The sequence below is a fragment of the Oncorhynchus nerka genome, linkage group LG14 (genome assembly GCF_034236695.1).
Source record: "Oncorhynchus nerka isolate Pitt River linkage group LG14, Oner_Uvic_2.0, whole genome shotgun sequence".
NCBI classification, from domain to species: Eukaryota; Metazoa; Chordata; class Actinopteri; order Salmoniformes; family Salmonidae; genus Oncorhynchus; species Oncorhynchus nerka.
In genome coordinates this window covers 57152856-57171979 of record NC_088409.1, presented here as the reverse complement: position 1 = coordinate 57171979, position 19124 = coordinate 57152856, and the positions used below count along the sequence as shown (strand labels likewise).

Genomic DNA, 19124 nt, shown 5'->3' with positions numbered 1-19124 from the left:
CGACTTCAACTGTAACACTGGAATAGGTTTCTGAGTGACAGAGAGAGGGCTTTGCATAGATGCTTTGTTTAGGTTTTTTGGGGGTCTGGAAAAGAAAGTCTGGAACATTAAAAAAAAGTATTATTTACCGGTTCCCATGCTTTTAAAATAAAGGTTCTCTTCCGGAATAGTATGGATCACAGTATGGATCACGTTCCTGGTTCCGTTTCTGTTCCTTGAAAAATTGTTATTTTCCTGTTTTTTATTCTGTTCCATGAACCGGTTCCAACTCTTAATTTATATGAATATGAGTAGAAGTCTGTAAATTAAAAAAAAAAACATATTATTATTATTGATTGGCCACTTTAATAGCATATTGTCAAGCAGTAAAACTTCCTTCAGCATTGCTCTGTGTGGAATGCCTCTCTCAGGCTCTCTAGCGCCTCTTCCTCTGTAATCTTGAGCCACTCCCCAGGCAGCAGGGCAGGGTCCCGCTGGTACTCCTGTGCAAACCTGGTATTAAACCTCACCAGTACATACCTCCAATAGGCACTGGGCATCTGGTTGTTGGGGTCCTCTGGGGGGGATGATCCAGTCAGGGCAGAGGTAGCGGTAGTCCATTTAAGGGAAGCACTTGCCATTTGTGTATCTGTTCTGAAACAGCCGGTCTCTGGCCATTTCAGAAGGGCAGGTATCGTGTGACAGAGAGGCAGAATCATTGTGTGTAGGAGAGCAGACCCTTGGGCCGATGGAGAAGAGCTTTGTGTACTTCATGATTGCTTTCACCTGCCTCGCACAGGGCCCTGCAGAAAGGGCACTGCTTCTCACACCCTCGCACCCTGTCGAAGCGGCTGTTCTGGGGCTTGATGGGAAGGGTCTGGAGGATCTCGATGACGTTTGTGTTTTGAGAGAACTCCTGCGATCGTGCCAGACGCATCTCTGCCAAGGCTTCCAGCAGGTATGTTACAAAGCGGGACTGTTCAGTAGTGATATGGAAGAGAGGCCCTTCCATTGATCTCCGGTTGACTGACACATCTCTTTCCACCTCTGGGGTGAGACACACCTCCAGCAAGCAGCAGCTTATTTTCACTAAGCACACCTCTAACACCCTCTGATGTCTGGCTGACAGCTGCCTCCATCTTACCTATGATCTCTCCCAGGCATTGCTGCCTCAACACATCTATCATGGCTGTTCCTGTGAGATATTCCACCACTCTATCCTGGATCCTCTTGAGGCTGATGTTCTCGTGGGACAGTAGGTACTCCAGGAAGCTCTCAAAGCAGTCCTCCTGCATCAACTCCTCCAGGAGGCTGCAGTTGAAGGCCTGAGGGGAGAAGTACTGCTGGGCATCATCACCACTCACCATCTCCTCCATAATCGGAATGCCCAGAGGGCTTTAGATGTAGTCTAGGGTTTGAGAATCATGGTGGTGAATGTCTGGACCTGCCCTGTAACATTGGTCCCGCTTACAGAACTGGTAAATGAACACCCCCAGGAATCTTTTCTTCCTCCCATTTAGATACACAAGGAAATCTCTGACTCTGGCATAGTGGTCGCGCATTACCTGGACATCGCGACAAGCATTACTACAGAGATCAACCTTCAGATTGACTTCAAACGCAAACCTAATCTCCATGGGCTTGCCTTTAATTAACGCCTTGTCAATGATTTCTAGAACCTCAGTGATGTACGTGTCAGAGAAGTCTGCTACCACCGCGGATTTCTCTCTCACAAAGTCGTTGTATTCTTCTGTAATCCTTGTCGCTAACCTATGTGCCTCTAATCTCTGCAAGATGTTGTTCTCTTCAAGCATGTGCTTTAACCTGCTGAGGTCACCAAAGTGCTCACCATAAACAATAAAGCTAGACGGGATCTTTTTGCCAATATCGTTGAGCTTCTTTTTTCCCCTTGTATTCTTTAAGCTTTATTTAACCAGGAAAAGCCCATTGAGAGTCTCTTTTTCAAGGGAGACATGGCCAAGGCAACAGCAACAATCATTAACATTGCATAATTAAAACATACAACAATACAATGCAACATGATCCAGCCTAAAAAAGAACATTTGCACTCCTCTGTAACAGAGTCTCCCATCAATATTTTACATTTATTCAGTGGCACTAACATATCTAGATGAAGCATGGATTGTAGACTATTCCATATGTCTGGTGCACAAGAAGAGAAGGCAGACTTGCCTAATACTGTGAATGTCCTGGGGACTTTAAGTAGCAACCACCTAGCAGACCGGGTATGGTAACTGCTGGTGCTGAAGGAGACCAGACTACAGAGGTAAAGAGGAAGTTAACCCAAAAGGGCTATGTAGATGAACACATACAAATGTATCTTTCTGCGCAAATAATGTGAGGTCCAACCTACCATTTGGTACAATGTGCAGTGGTGGGTGAGTGACTTGGCATTTGTAATAAAGCACAAGGATGCGTGATAAACAGAGTCCAGTCTCTGTAAGACAGAGGAGGCTGCATGCATTTACAACATGTCACCATGATCAATTACAGAGAGAAAAGTGGCCTGAACAAGCTTCTTTCTAGCCATAAGTGGGAAGCAAGCCTTATTATGAAAATAAAAACCCAATTTCATTGTAAGCTTTGTCACAAGATTATCCACATGAACTTTAAAGGACAACTTGTCATCCAACCAAATACCTAGGTACTTGTAGGATGACACTTTTTCAATGGATAAGCCACCAGATGTGACAATGCTAACGTTCTCTGGCAGAGTTCTAGCTCTGGTAAAGGTCATGAATTTAGTTTTTACATTCAAGGCGAGTTTGAGACCATAAAGGGAGGCCTGCAGTGACTGAAAAGCAGTCTGGAGCTCTTCAACAGACTGAATCAGAGAAGGAGCACATAAATATATGACTGTATGATCATTGCTGGTTGCATCCCATTTCATTAATAAAATTGAGAACAACACAGGAGCTAAAATTGAACCCTGGGGCACACCTCTATTAATCTCAAGAAAGCTAGACTTGTGATTGTCAGTATATACACATTGTGTCCTGTCAGAAAGATAGTTCCTAAACCAATTTACAGTTCCTAAACCAATTTACTGAGACCAATATTTCTGAGTCTAGCTAGAAACAATTCATGGTCAACTGAATCAAAGGCCTTAGATAAATCCACAAACAGAGCAACACAATGTTGCCTTTTATCAAGTGCATTAATGATGTTGTTTGCCACTGCCGTAGCTGCAGTTGTGGTGCTGCGCTCCAATCTAAAGTCAGACTGAACCCCGCTCAGTATGTTCTTTTCAATTAAGACGTTTTTTAACTGAGTTCACTAGGGATTCATCGACGTTGACCAGGATAGGGAGTTTAGAGAGAGGACGATAGTTAATAGCATCTGAGGGATCTCCACCCTTTAGCAGTGGGAGGACATAAGCGGATTTCCAAATGCTTGTTATGGAATTGGTCAAGAGACTCAAGTTGAAAATGTGTTCAGTAATAATACCAGCTGCTATCTGTAAGAGGTAGGGGTCCAGGTTGTCTGGACCTGCAGACTGTTTAGTGTCTCTAGCCTTTAGTGTTTTATAGACCTCAGTATAAGAAACAGGCTCAAAGTTAAAATGGTTCACACGAGGGCCTATATATATCATAGTTGACTGTAACAGAGCTTACATTAGAGGCCTGGGCACCACCATTATCAAAAAACTGAACCAGCAGATATGAAGTGTTTGTTAAAAAGCCCCTACAATATCGACTTTATCCTTCACTTCATTAGAATCCATCATTAAATGGTCAGGAAGGCCAGAGGAGACATTAGAACCTGATTCTGATTGGATTAGCTTCCAGAACTTGGTAGGGTTGTTTAGGTTCTCTGTGACTGCATTTAAATAGTAATCTGATTTGGACTTCTTGATCAATCCTTTGCATTTGTTTCTTAGCGCTCTGAGTCCAAGAGATATTTCTCTCTCTAATTAATTCTGCCAAGTTATCTGAAAACCAGGGATTGTCCCTTCAACTGATTCTAAATTTCTTCACAGGGGCATGCTTATCACAAATCAACACACATTTCATATGAAAAATAGTCCCGGGCAGTGTCAACATCGGGAATCAGTTAGTCTGTCAATATTATGGTACAGATCACGTAAGAACGCTTGCTCATCAAACTGTCTAAAATGTATTTTAAAAATATAACAGGGTTTGGATTTGGTCATTTTTGTGTTTCTAACACAAGCAATTGCACAGTGATCACTGACATCATTACAGAATATCCCAGTCGATGTGTATTTGTGATGGGGATTCGTTAGAAGAATGTCCAATAGAGTTGATTTGTTAGGTGCTCTGGGATTCGGTCTTGTAGGAGCATTAATTGAGCGAGATTCAGAGAGTCACACAGTTCTTTAAAAGAGTCCGATACAGATCTAAGCACGTCCCATTTCAAATCTCCTAAAACACTGAATTCAGAGTCATGTAGCTTGTGCAGGACATCAGAAAGAGAGTTTAGTGCGTCTCCCGAAGCCGAGGGCGGTCTGTAGCAGCCGAGGCCGGTCTGTAGCAGCCGAGGGCGGTCTGTAGCAGCCGAGGGCGGTCTGTAGCAGTCGACTACAGTGATGTGGGAGTCCTTACATACGTTCACATTAACCGCAAGCAATTCAAAATGTTTGGCTTTGGTAATCGAGAGAATTTAAACTCGGATTTAACATAAATTGCAACCCCTCCTCCTTTACTCATATGATCCGTTCTAAAAAAAATGTGTACCCATCAATAGAAATCAAGTTATTTGACACAGATTGCTTTAGCCAAGTTTCTGATAAAACCATTACGTCTGCATTTGTCATTTTGGCCCATATTCTAATCATGTCTATTTTTGGAAATAGACGTGACATTAACATGTAAGAGGCCAAAACCTGCTCTGTTTTTAAAATCACAGTAGAGATTGCATGGTATCTACCTGCCCAGGGTTTGGTCGCACATTAGCAGAGATCAACAATAAAAGCATAACAATATATCTCGGTTGCCTAATGCGTGAGGACTTGGTGGAGCCAGCACCATTGTCAAAAAAACAAACTCGAGTCTTTCGACACAGGAAAAAAAAGTCAATCAATAGTTTGAGATTTTGGAAGTATGCCATCAAGTGTAGGTCCAGTTGCGTTTGAGTGTGGTACAAATGTAATTGTAGAGAGAGACCGAGTTCCTGGTGGTATTGACGGAGTGTTTGCAAATTGTAGGGCATAAGGCGAAGATAATTCACTCACCCATTGATCATTCAGCCTATTAAATCCAGGATGGCATTGAGTAGAGAGCAGGCACAGTAACAGATACATAATGCCGGTTTTTAGAGGTATTTCCGTACAAAACAATAAAGGCCTTCTCAATCCAAAATCTTTGTACAAATAAATTTCATAAAATAGAGACTGAGATCTAAAAAATAATAGTTATATAGAGCATCCACCTTCGCACACAAAGCATTTTCTTCTGTAAACAGGATCAGGGTCATTAAAACATCAAAACTCTTAAAACTCTGATCTCAAGGATCACACATACAAATGGACAGACTGATTGGCTACCATCTTGGATTTGACTGCATGTTCTTGTGCAGTTCATGGCTGATGAGGTTCTCTTTCAGCTTTTGGATCACCCTAGCAGTAATGTCCTCTTTCAGGTCTAATGTCAAAAGTTAGAGAGCGACTCAGACCACAAATCTTCAAACTCCTCTTCCAGGTGTTTGTCTTCTAGAGGAGAGTTGTTGAGCTTGCTGCTCTCCATCAGTGCATGCAACTTCACCTCCTCCTTAGCATCCAATACTGTCTGAAAGCTCATCAGTATTGATTGGACAGTATTGATCTTCTATAGCACTCTGAAACTTCTTCATCATCTCACTCGTTGCCCGTTCCTGGAGCGCATTCAAACTCTTTTAAAAGTGGGGCTTGTACCTCTCAATATACACTCTGTGGAGGTCATCCTTCTTCAAGTTATCCTCCAGTGTTGATCGGATTTTGTCTACCTCTACCTTGACTTCAGACATGGCTTCCTCCTTCGGTACACCAAGAGGGTCACCCCCTTTCTCCAAAGCTGTTGCCTTGCTGGTGATGATCTGATCCAGAGCCCCTATGAACCAGACCTCCATGTGTTCCAGAAAGTTCCTCTCTGTGCACAGTATGCAGAAGGCCTCAGCCACCTCCATATTCACAAACCCATTGTGAAATGCCCCCCCCTCAATTTAGCGTTGATTTATGATTTACATTTACATTACATTTACATTTAAGTCATTTAGCAGACGCTCTTATCCAGAGCGACTTACAAATTGGTGCATTCACATTTACTGGTGTATGGCCTTACGAAATATATTGCCCCTGGACTTGGGAACTTACTCTTCTTCTTGCTGCTTATTCTTTCGGACATCTTTCAGTTCACAGACATGGTGAACCTGGGTGTGTTTCTGCTTTATCACTGATTGGGCAATGGCTGTCATCCAAACATGTCCCCAACACAGCCTCAGGTTAATCTCCCACGTTTCCTTGGATACTGCCAACAACAACAAAAAAACATACAGTATATTCACAGAAACGTTCTCTTTTTTTGGTATGAGATGTTTTCAGTGGTGGTAGGTGGGGTTGAACAACTACTGTTTAACAACCCACCTCCCCCCACCCTCCCCAGAAAGATAACATATTCTTATGTTTAGATTAAAGTGGACCTTTTGACTGTAATACACTTGGCACTGGGCATAGTGGACAGTATGTGACCTCAACAGTGGTCAGTGCATCGACAGGTGACACTAATAAGAGTAAAATGACCGGAGGGGAGCTAAACTGCCTCTGTCATAGCTCTTAAAAGGTGTCTGTTGACCAACACCTTTCTCTACATGTGGAACCTACAGTTGTGTTAGCAGGCTGGTTTGTCCTGTCTTTGTCTCTCTGAAATGGTTTACAGGAGTAGGCTCTTTCATTTCAGTTCAAAATTGAAATGGGTTGAGGCGAAGGAAAAACAAATAAGTGCTACCAAATATGACAATATACATTTCGTAAATATTTGAATACAATGTGTAAATAAGACGTATTAAACACGTCTGTAAAACCACAATGAGGACATAGACCTATCGAGCAAGTTTACATTCATCATTGCGTACATCATACAAAAAAAAACATCAGAGTAATCTGAAATGGAGCATAATTCATGTTCAAATTCACAACATAACATTCGTAGGCATTTCATCATTAAGTCCTTTAGGAAATAATGTCTGGAGGGTGAAAATCCCAAAACATTCTCTTTTACTCAGAGTATTATTAATGTCACCTCCTCTGTCTGATATCTTAACTTTCTCTATGCCACAAAATCTAAAAAGGTAGAAATGTCATGCTTTAGATCATTAAAATGTACACTGATTCTCTGTTTGAGAGAGCGGGTGGTTTTACCTACATAACACAGCCCACATGGACATTTAATCATGTTGATAACATGGGTGGTGGAGCGCGTAATAATGTCAATTATTTGAAACCGTTTTCCTGTATGTGGGTGGCAGAAATATTCACACTTTATCATTATTGTTGCACTGTGTGCATTTATAGCTACCATTTGGAAGAGGGCGTAAAAGAGTCTGGCTGATTTTCTTTTGTGGCTTGCAGTTGGCATGAACCAATTTATTGCGTAAATTGCGACCTCTCCTATACACAACAAGTGGTGGATTTTTTAAAATTCAGACGGCAATGCTGGGTTGTGGTTGTGAACATTATGGAATGTTCTTTAGCTTTAGCGGGTCTTTTTTGTACCAGTTAATCTCGTGTTTTTCCCAATGCCGATTTAAGAGCTTCATCCACACATTGTGGAGAGTAGCCTCTTCTTAGAAAACCTAGTGCGCATCTCCGCTGCTTTTTCTAGATAGTCCTCTGTGTAGTGGCATATACGGCGCAGTCTGAAAAACTGGTTTCTTGGAACTTCTCTTTTTAATGGCTCAGGGTGGAAGCTGTCTCCCTGTAATAGAGTATTTCTGTCCGTTTCTTTTCGATACAGAGTTGGTAACAGGGTTCCATTTGGTTTCTCAAGCCACATATCGAGGTAATGAACACGTTGAGTGTCACATTCAATAGTGAATTTGAGATTGGGGTCAATGTCATTGAGTAGTGTCATAAAGACTGACAGCTCTTTTTCCGTTATTTCCCATATGCAACAAAAAATGTCGTCAATATATCAATACCACTTCAGGACTTTATTCAAAAATGGATTTTCGTTTTCATTATTTACAAAACGTTCTTCAAAAAGACCCGCATAAAGGTTAGCATAGCTCGGAGCGAACGTGGAGCCCATCGATGTTCCATTCGTTTGGAGGTAGTAGTCGTCATCAAACCTGAAATAGTTACGTCAAAACATATTCAGCCAGCTCTAGAATAAAGTTTGTTAGTGGATATTCGTTAGTGTCTCTGTCTCCCCCTTCATGGGGAATGCTGGATTAAAGACTCTCGACATCTAATGTGATGAAAATACAGTCTTCTTTTAAACGTTATTAGTGAGATCCTGTTCATGAAGTTTATATAGTCTTTCACATATGATGGCGTTGCTTGCCCATGAGTTTTAATAATAGAGTCTACAAAGATCGACAACGGCTCTAGCATTGAGCCTAACCACTGGTCTGCCTGGATCGTTGCCTTGTGTTTTAGGTTTCTGTAATTTCGGTAAAATGTACAGGCGTGGACGTATGGCACATTTGCAGCGAAGATATTCCTTTTCAGATTTTGAGAAGGTTGTTTAATAATAGAGCTCCAGATTAGAGCATATATCGAGGGCGAGGTCTACATACGGGTGCTATTTTTTTTTTTAAAGAAACTCGCAAAAGCTCTGAGGAAGGCCCAAACGTAAAGCTTTTTAAAGATCAGCGATACTATCAAGAGCAGTGTACGGTTTCCTTTTCCCTTCATCTTGTTCAACTGTTACCATGCACCTGCAAAACGATTGCTCAGATGTGCGAGTGCCTTTTGATTTTTGAGTTCAAATGAAATCAAATGTAATTTTACACCTTGAAATCTCAGCCGTCATCCATGCTTTGGAGATTAGGACCCTGGGATTGCGATGCTATTAGACAGCCCCATTCAGAAGTGAATGCCTTCTTGCCAACGTCTCTTTTCAACAGAAATAATAGGATGGTACCCAGTCTGGTGAGCAGAGCTCATCTGTACCTATCTGGGTCTCCAGAGAGATGATACTGTAAAATAAACGTCCTAGCCCTAGGCGATAATGATTGATATACACTGATATACACTACTACACTCAAAATGTTGGGGTCACTTATAAATGTCCTTGTTTTTTACAGAAAAGCCAGTTGTATTACTTTAAATCAGAACAACCGTTTTCAGCTGTGCCACATCATTGCAAAAAATGAATTTCTAATGATCAATTAGCCTTTCAAAATTATAAACTTGAATTAGCTAAGACAACGTGCCATTGGAACACAGGAGTGATGGTTGCTGATAATGGGCCTCTGTACGCCTATGTAGATATTCCATAAAAAATCTACCATTTCCAGCTACAATAAGCTGGCGGCAGGTAGCCTGGTGGTTAGAGTGTAGGGGCGACAGGTAGCCTAGTGGTTAGAGTGTAGGGGCGGCAGGTAGCCTAGTGGTTAGAGTGTAGGGGCGGCAGGTAGCCTGGTGGTTAGAGTGTAGGGGCGGCAGGTAGCCTGGTGGTTAGAGTGTAGGGGCGGCAGGTAGCCTAGTGGTTAGAGTGTAGGGGCGGCAGGTAGCCTAGTGGTTAGAGTGTAGGGGCGGCAGGTAGCCTCTAGTGGTTAGAGTGTAGGGGCGGCAGGTAGCCTCTAGTGGTTAGAGTGTAGGGGCGGCAGGTAGCCTCTATTGGTTAGAGTGTAGGGGCAGCAGGTAGCCTCTAGTGGTTAGAGTGTAGGGGCGGCAGGTAGCCTTTAGTGGTTAGAGTGTAGGGGCGGCAGGTAGCCTAGTGGTTAGAGTGTAGGGGCGGCAGGTAGCCTAGTGGTTAGAGTGTAGGGGCGGCAGGTAGCCTAGTGGTTAGAGTGTAGGGGCGACAGGTAGCCTAGTGGTTAGAGTGTAGGGGCGGCAGGTAGCCTCTAGTGGTTAGAGTGTAGGGGCGGCAAGTAGCCTAGTGGTTAGAGCGTTGGACTAGGTTGCAAGATCATATCCCCGAGCTGACAAGGTAAAAATCTGACTTGCCTAGTTATAAAATAAACAGTAGTCATTCACAACATTACTAATAATGTCTACACTGTATTTCTGATAAATTTGATATTTTACTGAACAAAAACATTTCTAAGTGACCCCAAACTTTTGAACGGTATTGTATACAGCCCATGAGCGAAGTATTACTGTATCTGTCTGGGTCCTAACAGTCATCTTAGAGGACACTCTAGGATATCAGTCTTACCGTTTTAGATTAGCCATATAAAATAGCAATATAAAGTTAATTACTATGATAACATGTACAATTTTAAGGTATTAAACAAGTCAACACAGTAAGTCCAGAATATATTTAGTACGTCTGGTAAACACCCTTGGTAAATCTTACACATACATCCTATTAATATTGTAAATATCCATCAGCATGGACAATTATGCTCCAACCAAAACACAGTTCTTAACTGTGATATGCTCCCTTTTTCAACTTCTGGATAAACCAACGAATGGTATAGATGGCGTAGCCATGAAAGTGTGACAGAATGACCCTCTCTCGCTCTGGGGGTGTTCTCATACCTGTGTTTAATCAAATACATTCCTAGAGATATCTAATTCTCCTTGTACATGTGGAACGTGTGCATGCACATTCATACGCCAGGGATATCACATCAGGGAAAGCCATCTTTAGTTTAACAGGTTGGCAGGAGCGAATGACATGTTTACAAATTCAACCTGCGGGTTGATGTAGAACATAAACTTGATAACAGCACTCAGCAGAAGGCTATTACTGTCACGGCTGTTGAAGGACGAGGACCAAGGTGCAGCGTGGTGAGCGTACATTTTCTCTTTTTGGAAAATGACCCCGAACAAAACAATAAACACTACAACAAACTGTGAAGCTAAAGGCTATGTGCCCTGAACAAAGTCAACTTCCCACAAAGACAGGTGGAAAAGAAAAGGGCTACCTAAGTATGGATCTCAATCAGAGACAACGATAGACAGCTGTCCCTGATTGAGAACCCTACCTGGCCAAAACATAGAAATAGAAATAGAGTATAGAATACCCACCACAACTCACCCTGACCAAACCAAAATAGAGACATAGGATCTCTAAGGTCAGGGCGTGACAGTACCCCCCTTCCCCAAAGGTGCGGACTCTGGCCGCAAAACCTCAACCTATAGTGGAGGGTCTGGATGGGCATCTATCCGCGGTGGCGGACGTCACTGAAGGCTTCGTGCCATGGATCACCACTGGAGGCTTCGTGCCATGGATCACCACTGGAGGCTTCGTGCCATGGATCATCACTGGAGGCTTCGTGCCATGGATCATCGCGGGAGGCTTCGTGCCATGGATCATCGCGGGAGGCTTCGTGCCATGGATCATCGCGGGAGGCTTCGTGCCATGGATCACCACTGGAGGCTTCGTGCCATGGATCACCACTAGAGGCTTCGTGCCATGGATCATCACTGGAGGCTTCGTGCCATGGATCATCACTGGAGGCTTCATGCCATGGACCATCACGGAAGGCATCGTGCCATGGTTCATCACGGGAGGTTTCGTACCATGGATCATTACTGGAGGGGAGAGACACACAGGAGGCCTGGCTCTGGGAGCAGGCACAGGACTCACCAGGCTGGGGAGACATACAGGAGGCCAAGGCACCGGATACACTGGGCTGTGGAGGCGCACTGGCGGTCTCGAGCGCAGAGCTGGCACAACCCGTTTTGGCTGGATGCCCGCTTCCACCCGGCAAATGCGGGACGCTGGCACAGAGCACACTGGCCTGTGAATGCTCAACCGAGACACCGTGCGCATCACCCCATAGCACAGTGCCTGACCAGTCACATGCTCGCCACGGTAAGCACAGGGAGTTGGCTCAGGTCTGAATCCTGACTCTCGAAAAATGTTTTTTGGGGGGCTGCCTCTCGGGCATCCTTGCTAGTAGTGTTCCCTCATAACGCTGCCACTCTGCTTTAGCTGCTGCCTTCGCCTTCCTCTCTGCTTCTACCTGCTCCCAGGGCAGGTGATCCTTCCCGGCCAGGATCTACTCCCAAGTCCAGGATCCCTTGCCATTTAAAATGTCCCCCCATGTCCAGTCCTCCTTCTTCTTACCATGCTGCTTGGTTCTTTGGGGGTGGGAAGTTCTGTCACAGCTGTTGAAGGAAGAGGACCAAGGTGCAGCATGGTGAGCGTACATTTTCTCTTAATTTGGAAAATGACGCCGAACAAAACAATAAACACTACAACAACAAACCGTGACGCTAAAGGCTATGTGCCCTAAACAAAGTCAACTTCCCACAAAGACAGGTGGGGGAAAAAAAGGGCTACCTAAGTATGGTTCTCAATCAGAGACAACTATAGACAGCTGTCAATGATTGAGAACCCTACCCAGCCAAAACATAGAAATACAAATAATAGAGTATAGAATACCCACCCCAACTCACACCCTGACCAAACCAAAATAGAGACATAAACAGGATCTCTAAGGTCAGGGCGTGACAATTACAATAAAAACCTGGATTAACACATGCAAACACCAACCAATAGGATGACATGGGGCTAATTCACAGGGGTCAAAGGTAACACAAATTATAACATAATGCACACTGGTTGGGGCCATCACTGATCTACGTTATTAAAACCACATTGTTAACATTACTCCCCTATTGGTTCGAGGCACACACAACATTCTTTACCTGGAAAGCTATGGGTCAGCAGTGTTAGTTAATGAGGTATGGGCAGCATGTTTAAACTCTAATCCTTACAGGCACAGCGTAGTGCCATTACAGTAGGTTGCAGTTAAAGTGCCTCAGAAGTCAAAGGAGAGAGGAGTTGCAGCTTCAAATACAAACACACTGTGCGTGAAGCGACTCTAACGTAGCTAAACAAAATATGTTCGAGGATCGATATTGGAGTATATTCGTTGAACGTTTGGACATAAGCACATTTCACAATCCTTTGTGAAACTCTCCCAGTTGACAACATTATATTTCCAGTGCGCTAGTCAGTGGGTTTGCACCAGCCCTACATGATGTCCTTTCCTAAGAATCCCTTTTGTGTGCTTTTGAAGAAAACACCCACTGGGCACAAACTGACAAAAACTCACAAAAACTCCAACATAGTTTCTATGTAAATGTGTCAACCTAATGTGATGTGGAATCTAAGTGGAAAATACATTGGATTTGAAAAAAGTAGTCAACTGTTTATTGAACACTGAGATTTCAACCACATGATTTTCTATCAAGGTAAAGACAAAGACAAACCTTGTATAAAATATGTTGAATTTGTACCTTTAACACGTCTTATGGCTGCAGGGGCAGTATTGAGTAGCTTGGATGAAAGGTGCCCATATCAAACAGCCTGCTCCTCAGTCATAGTTGCTAATATTTGCATATTATTAGTATTATTTGATAGAAAACACTCTGAAGTTTCTAAAACTGTTTGAATGATGTCTATGAGTATAACAGAACTCATATTGGCAGGCAAAATCCTGAGTTGAAATCAAAACAGGAAGTCAGAAATCTGAGCTTGTATGTATTCACCAGAGTCCCCAATGAAATCCCCTTGAGATATGAATGATGTTGCACTGCCTAGGGTTCCACTAGATGTCAACCATCAATAGAAATTATAATGAGGCTTCTATTTTGTTGTGGGAGTGAATGAGAGCAGAATATATCAGATGTCCATCAAGCAGCCATTTTGTGATCGCACTTTTTCCTCATGGTAGTCACTTGCGTTCCATTGCTCACGAAGACAAGAAAGAATACTCCTTTTGGAACTTTATTGAAGCTATATGTTAAAAACATCCTCATGATTGATTCTGTACTTAGTTTGAAATGTTTCTTCGACCGGTAATATCACTTTTTGAAGTTTTTGTCCGATATAACGCTGACCAGAATTAGCGTTTGGATTTGTATACTAAATGTATTGCAAATTAAATTCGCAACCAAATATCAAAATATTTGAAGGAGACAGTTCTTCTGCTTAATCTGGCTTTAATTCCAGTTTGTCTTCAAATGAATAACCCTCTACTGCACAACATTGCCCTCAAGCAACAGAAAACTATTTTGCCCCTCACACCCCCTATATTTTCTACAATTCCTAAACATGGCAGTATGTGACGACATGTTTGTAAACAATCCAATGAGGCGCAGAAGTTGGTGTGATGGATCAATTGGGGGAGGGACCTTCTTTTAGGAAGCAGAGCGATGTGAGCATATGGTTTAGCGGAGGGTAAGATACATTTCTTTATTTAGCATGTTTAAATAGAGATAATGTGAGAAAAAAATCTGAACTTGTGTAGGAACCTCTGAAGAAGCATACTTGATAGGTTTTGAGCATGTTTCATTTTTCTATATACTGCATATTCAATGTTGTGCAGGCTACTTTTCAGGGCAATATCATGCTCAATGAAAAACATGTAATTTGATGTAAAATTATGGCCTTGGTCAATGTTTTTGCCAACATATCCACTCACATTCACAGCCAATGGACACAGGGACATTCTATGGGTGAAAGGAGCCTAATTTAGCACACCCTCTGATATTGAGGACAGTGAGCTTGAGGACAGTGACAGCGAGGAAGAATGGACTCCAGAATCAATTTTGAAAGGCAGTGAAATAATAGTTTATTCCCAACTTGTATTTTCTTATGAAAATAGTGCTTGTTTCACTTAATAAATGTTCTGAAAATATCCGATTTCCCCTGGTGTTTTAGTGTTGCCCTGAGACAACAAAACAATTCTGTGTGTGTGTGGGGGGTAAAACAGTTTTTTAAAGTATGTTGTAGAGGGATAATTGATACGTTGGATTCACGTCTTTATCTCAACCAAAAATATAAGTTAAAGAATAGGACTAAATCAAACCAAATGTTATTTTAAATGCATTTAAAGTTTGATTTGATTTAGTCCAATTATTTAAATGTAGACTCGGCTAAATGACGTTGCCACAAGCAACATCACAGATATTGAGACAAAGGAGATGCAAGACTTGGCTCTTACACATTCACACACAATGTCTGCACATGTGCACGGGCTCGCTTCAAACTGTTCAAAGCGTGGTAACCAGGCCACCAAAACAGTGGAGAAGTTGCGCCTCGCACTTCAACACTCTTAGTTGTTACGGAAATTGACCCCTATGCTGTTTACTTTCTGCATATTCGTCATATTCACAGAGTCTATCTTTAAGTAGAGAGGACAATGCCATGCTGACTCACGTGTATTTACATGTGTGGGTGGGGTGAGGATAAGGCTTAAGTGTGTGAACAATGCTGAATGAACAAAGCAGAGTTCTCTAGAAGTGTGAAAAGCTCAATGTCTTTCCAAGTACATTCTTCAAATCAAATCAAGGTTTATTTGTCACGTGCGCCGAATACAACAGGTGTAGACCTTACAGTGAAATGCTTACTTACAGGCTCTAACCAATAGTGCAAAAAGGTGTTAGGTGAACAATAGGTAAGTAAAGAAATAAAACAACAGTAAAAAGACAGGCTATATACAGTAGTGAGGCTATAATAGTAGCGAGGCTACATACAGATATCGGTTAGTCAGGCTGATTGAGGTAGTATGTACATGTAGATATGGTTAAAGTGACTATGCATATATGATGAACAGAGAGTAGCAGTAGTGTAAAAGAGGGGTTGGCGGCTGGTGGGTGGAGGGACACAATGCAGATAGCCCGGTTAGCCAATGCGCTGGGTAGCACTGGTTGGTCGGCCCAATTGAGGTAGTATGTACATGAATGTATAGTTAAAGTGACTATGCATATATGATAAACAGAGAGTAGCAGCAGCATAAAAAGGGGGGTTGGGGGGGAACACAATGCAAATAGCCATTTGATTACCTGTTCAGGAGTCTTATGGCTTGGGGGTAAAAACTGTCGAGAAGCCTTGTCTCTTAGCTAAGTAGGCAAGTTTACTGACTTTTAAAGCGGAATAACTTTCTTATGTTTCCTCCAGCTACAGTGTATGATGAACCACTAAAAGCTCTTACATTTGATAGAAGCCTCTAGAGAGAAATCCGGACACATATTGTTGTGGTGGCTAGGACAATAAAATAAAAAACATCACTTCAAATACATGTTGAATGCTGAACATTTACTTGTCTAAATGTCTCCTCAATAAGTTCTTAACTTTCTTTCTCATTCAACTAGAAATCGTTCAAATGCAATTCACACTGATAATGCCTTGACTCTGAAGCACCTGAGAGTATTTTTTGAAGCACTATTATTCCAGATGGACTGATATAGTATGGCTTTATGCCTTATGTGGTATGTGGTGCTCAATGTTAAATCAGGAAGTGGGAGTTTTCGGATATAGAAGGTTTTTATAGTGGAACAAATTAGGCCTACCACACGAGGGCAGGGTAGAACAACTCTTCACGCTGTATGTTGACAGCTCTTTGGATTTCTGTTCTCTGCTTGACATAGCCCACTGTGCGCACGTAATATGTTATGGTTACTTCTAAGGTTTAACGTTGAGAACATCAGCCTGAGAATATACATAGATTGCATATAGGCCTAATGTGCCAATGTCCATTGTTAGAGACTGGTGAGGGCTATTTGGTGTAATCTATGGCCTATCAAACACTGTTGACTTGTAGCCTACCCTACGCTCTTGGAAAGGATTTTTGAATTTATATTTAATATTTTTGTTTTTATATTTTAGTCATTTAGCAGACGCTCTTATCCAGAGCGACTTACAGGAGCAGTTTGGATTAAGTGCCTAACTCAAGGGCACATCTGCATATTTCATCTAGTTGGGTCGGTGATTCGAACCAGCGACCTTTCGTTAATGGCACAACTCTCTGAACTGCTACCTGAATAAAACTGCATGTTGACAAAACAGGCCTTCAGAATGATTTCAAATACAATCGACGGCGAACACAAGTTGGATAGCAAATGGCTCCTGCTGAGAAGAGAAGACTGTGCTGTAAGGCTACCAAACTATTTGATCCGGTTTCAAATATTGTTTAACAAAGTAAAACGAGAGAAAGATAGGCTTTTGGCACAAGAGCATCGGCCATCCCCAATGAGTCAGCTGTGCATCATTGGGTGAGTCGGTGAAACTGGAAATCATTTTTAAGACTATAATTTCCTCCTCCAGTGCCGTTTATGATGATATAATTTTTTCCCCCATGAGCATGGCCTTATTTCTATTACAGGATATTGGATGACTTTCATTCATATTCCATTCACATAGTTCAATGTAACATCGATAGGTTTAGGCTACTACGTTGTCGTGACTTGACTTTAACATTCATCTGAGGACTCTTATTTATCTAATTAACTAACTATTTAATTGTTACCCGATTTAAATTAATAATGTAACAATGAACTCATTAGGATCTGAGGCACCACGAGAGCGGTTCTTTAAAGAGTTACCATCTCCCGAATGAAACTCTAAAAGGTCTTTACCTATCACATCTATTAACAGTCAACTTAATAATCATAACCTTGTATCATGTCATCATTCTGAACAGTCGTAACCTCCTTGCATCTGCAAAAACACGAGGCTTGCTTATGCTTTCAGTACTACACAAATTGGTTTAATTATTTATTTACGAGCAAATTAAATGGGAACACCGGATAGACACAAGATTATACTTTCTTTTTTTAAATAATGTTTTTTTTATTCAATTAGTATATTTGAGTTTAATCACAATATTTGCTGTATTATGTGTTTTTTCTTTTCAGGTGGATTAAACTGAAATTGGAGCCAACTTTCTATGGCTTGTTTAAAAAATAACTGTATTTTGGAGATTTCGTTTTCAAATAACTGAAAGTGAGAGGTTGTAATCTGAATATAGGGAAAAGGCCATTGTTGAACATGAGGTGAGACATTCTTACTAATTTCCTAGAGAACCAGTTCGGATTTAGTATGACTTTTGTATGACAGATGCATTTAGTGAAAGGTCTAGTGCTTTAATATTTAATAATTTCTGCCCTCCAAATTCATATTCATTATACTGTATAATAGGCCCTTTTAAATTTATCTGGCTTGTCATTCCAAATCAAATTGAATATTTTTTGCTCATATAACAAGTCATTTAGGACATCTAGTTTGTGCATGACACAAGTCATTTTTCCAACAATTGTTTACAGACAGATTATTTCACTTATAAGTCACTGTGTCACAATTCCAGTGGGTCAGAAGTTTACATACACTACGTTGACTGTGCCTTTAACTTCTTGGTGACAGAGGGCAGTATTTTCACATCCAGATGAAATGCATGCCCAAATTCAACTGCCTGCTACTCATCCCCAGAAGCAGTTCCTACCGCTTCACCTGAATGTCACCAGTCTTTAGAAATAGGTTGAGGTTATTCCTTTGTGTAATGAAGAAGTAGCCCTGTTCAGAACAAGAGTCACTTGAAGTGTACTGTTAGATAGAGGAGCTTGACCAGACCAGGGTCGAAATATGCTTTTCTCTCTTTATTTACGGAGGTGCTACCCTCAGATAATAGCATAATTTGCTTTCACCGAAAAGCCTTTTTGAAATCTGACATGTTGGCTGGATTCACAACAAGTGTAACTTTAATTTGCTATCTTGCATGTGTGATTTAATGAAAGTTTGATTGTTATAGTCATTTATTTGAATTTGGCGCTCTGCATTTTCCCTGGCTTTTGGCCAGGTGGGACGCTTCCCACATATCCCAGAGATAAACAGCTTGGAAAATTACAGAAAATTATGTCATGCTTTAGAAGCTTCTGATAGGCTAATTGAATCAATTGACTCAATTGGAGCTGTACCTGTGGATATTTCTCCAGGCCTACCATCAAACTCAGTGCCTCTTTGCTTGACATCATGGGAAAATCAAAGGAAATCTGCCAAGACCTCAGAAAAAAAATTGTAGACCTCCACAAGTCTGGTTCATCCTGGAGCAATTTCCAAATGCCTGAAGATACCACATTCATCTGTACAAACAATAGTATGCAAGTATAAACATCATTGGACCATACAGCCTACATACCGCTCAGAAAGGAGATGTGTTCTGTCTCCTAGAGATTAATGTACTTTGGTGCGAAAAGTGCAAATCAATCCCAGAACAACAGCAAA

The 19124-nt window shown here is 41.7% G+C and overlaps 1 pseudogene; it reads right to left on the bottom strand.

Moving 5' to 3' along the window:
* Window positions 1–377: 377 nt before the first annotated feature.
* On the bottom strand, window positions 378–6123 carry LOC135575052 (interferon-induced very large GTPase 1-like; annotated as a pseudogene).
* Between the last annotated feature and the right edge of the window lie 13001 nt (window positions 6124–19124).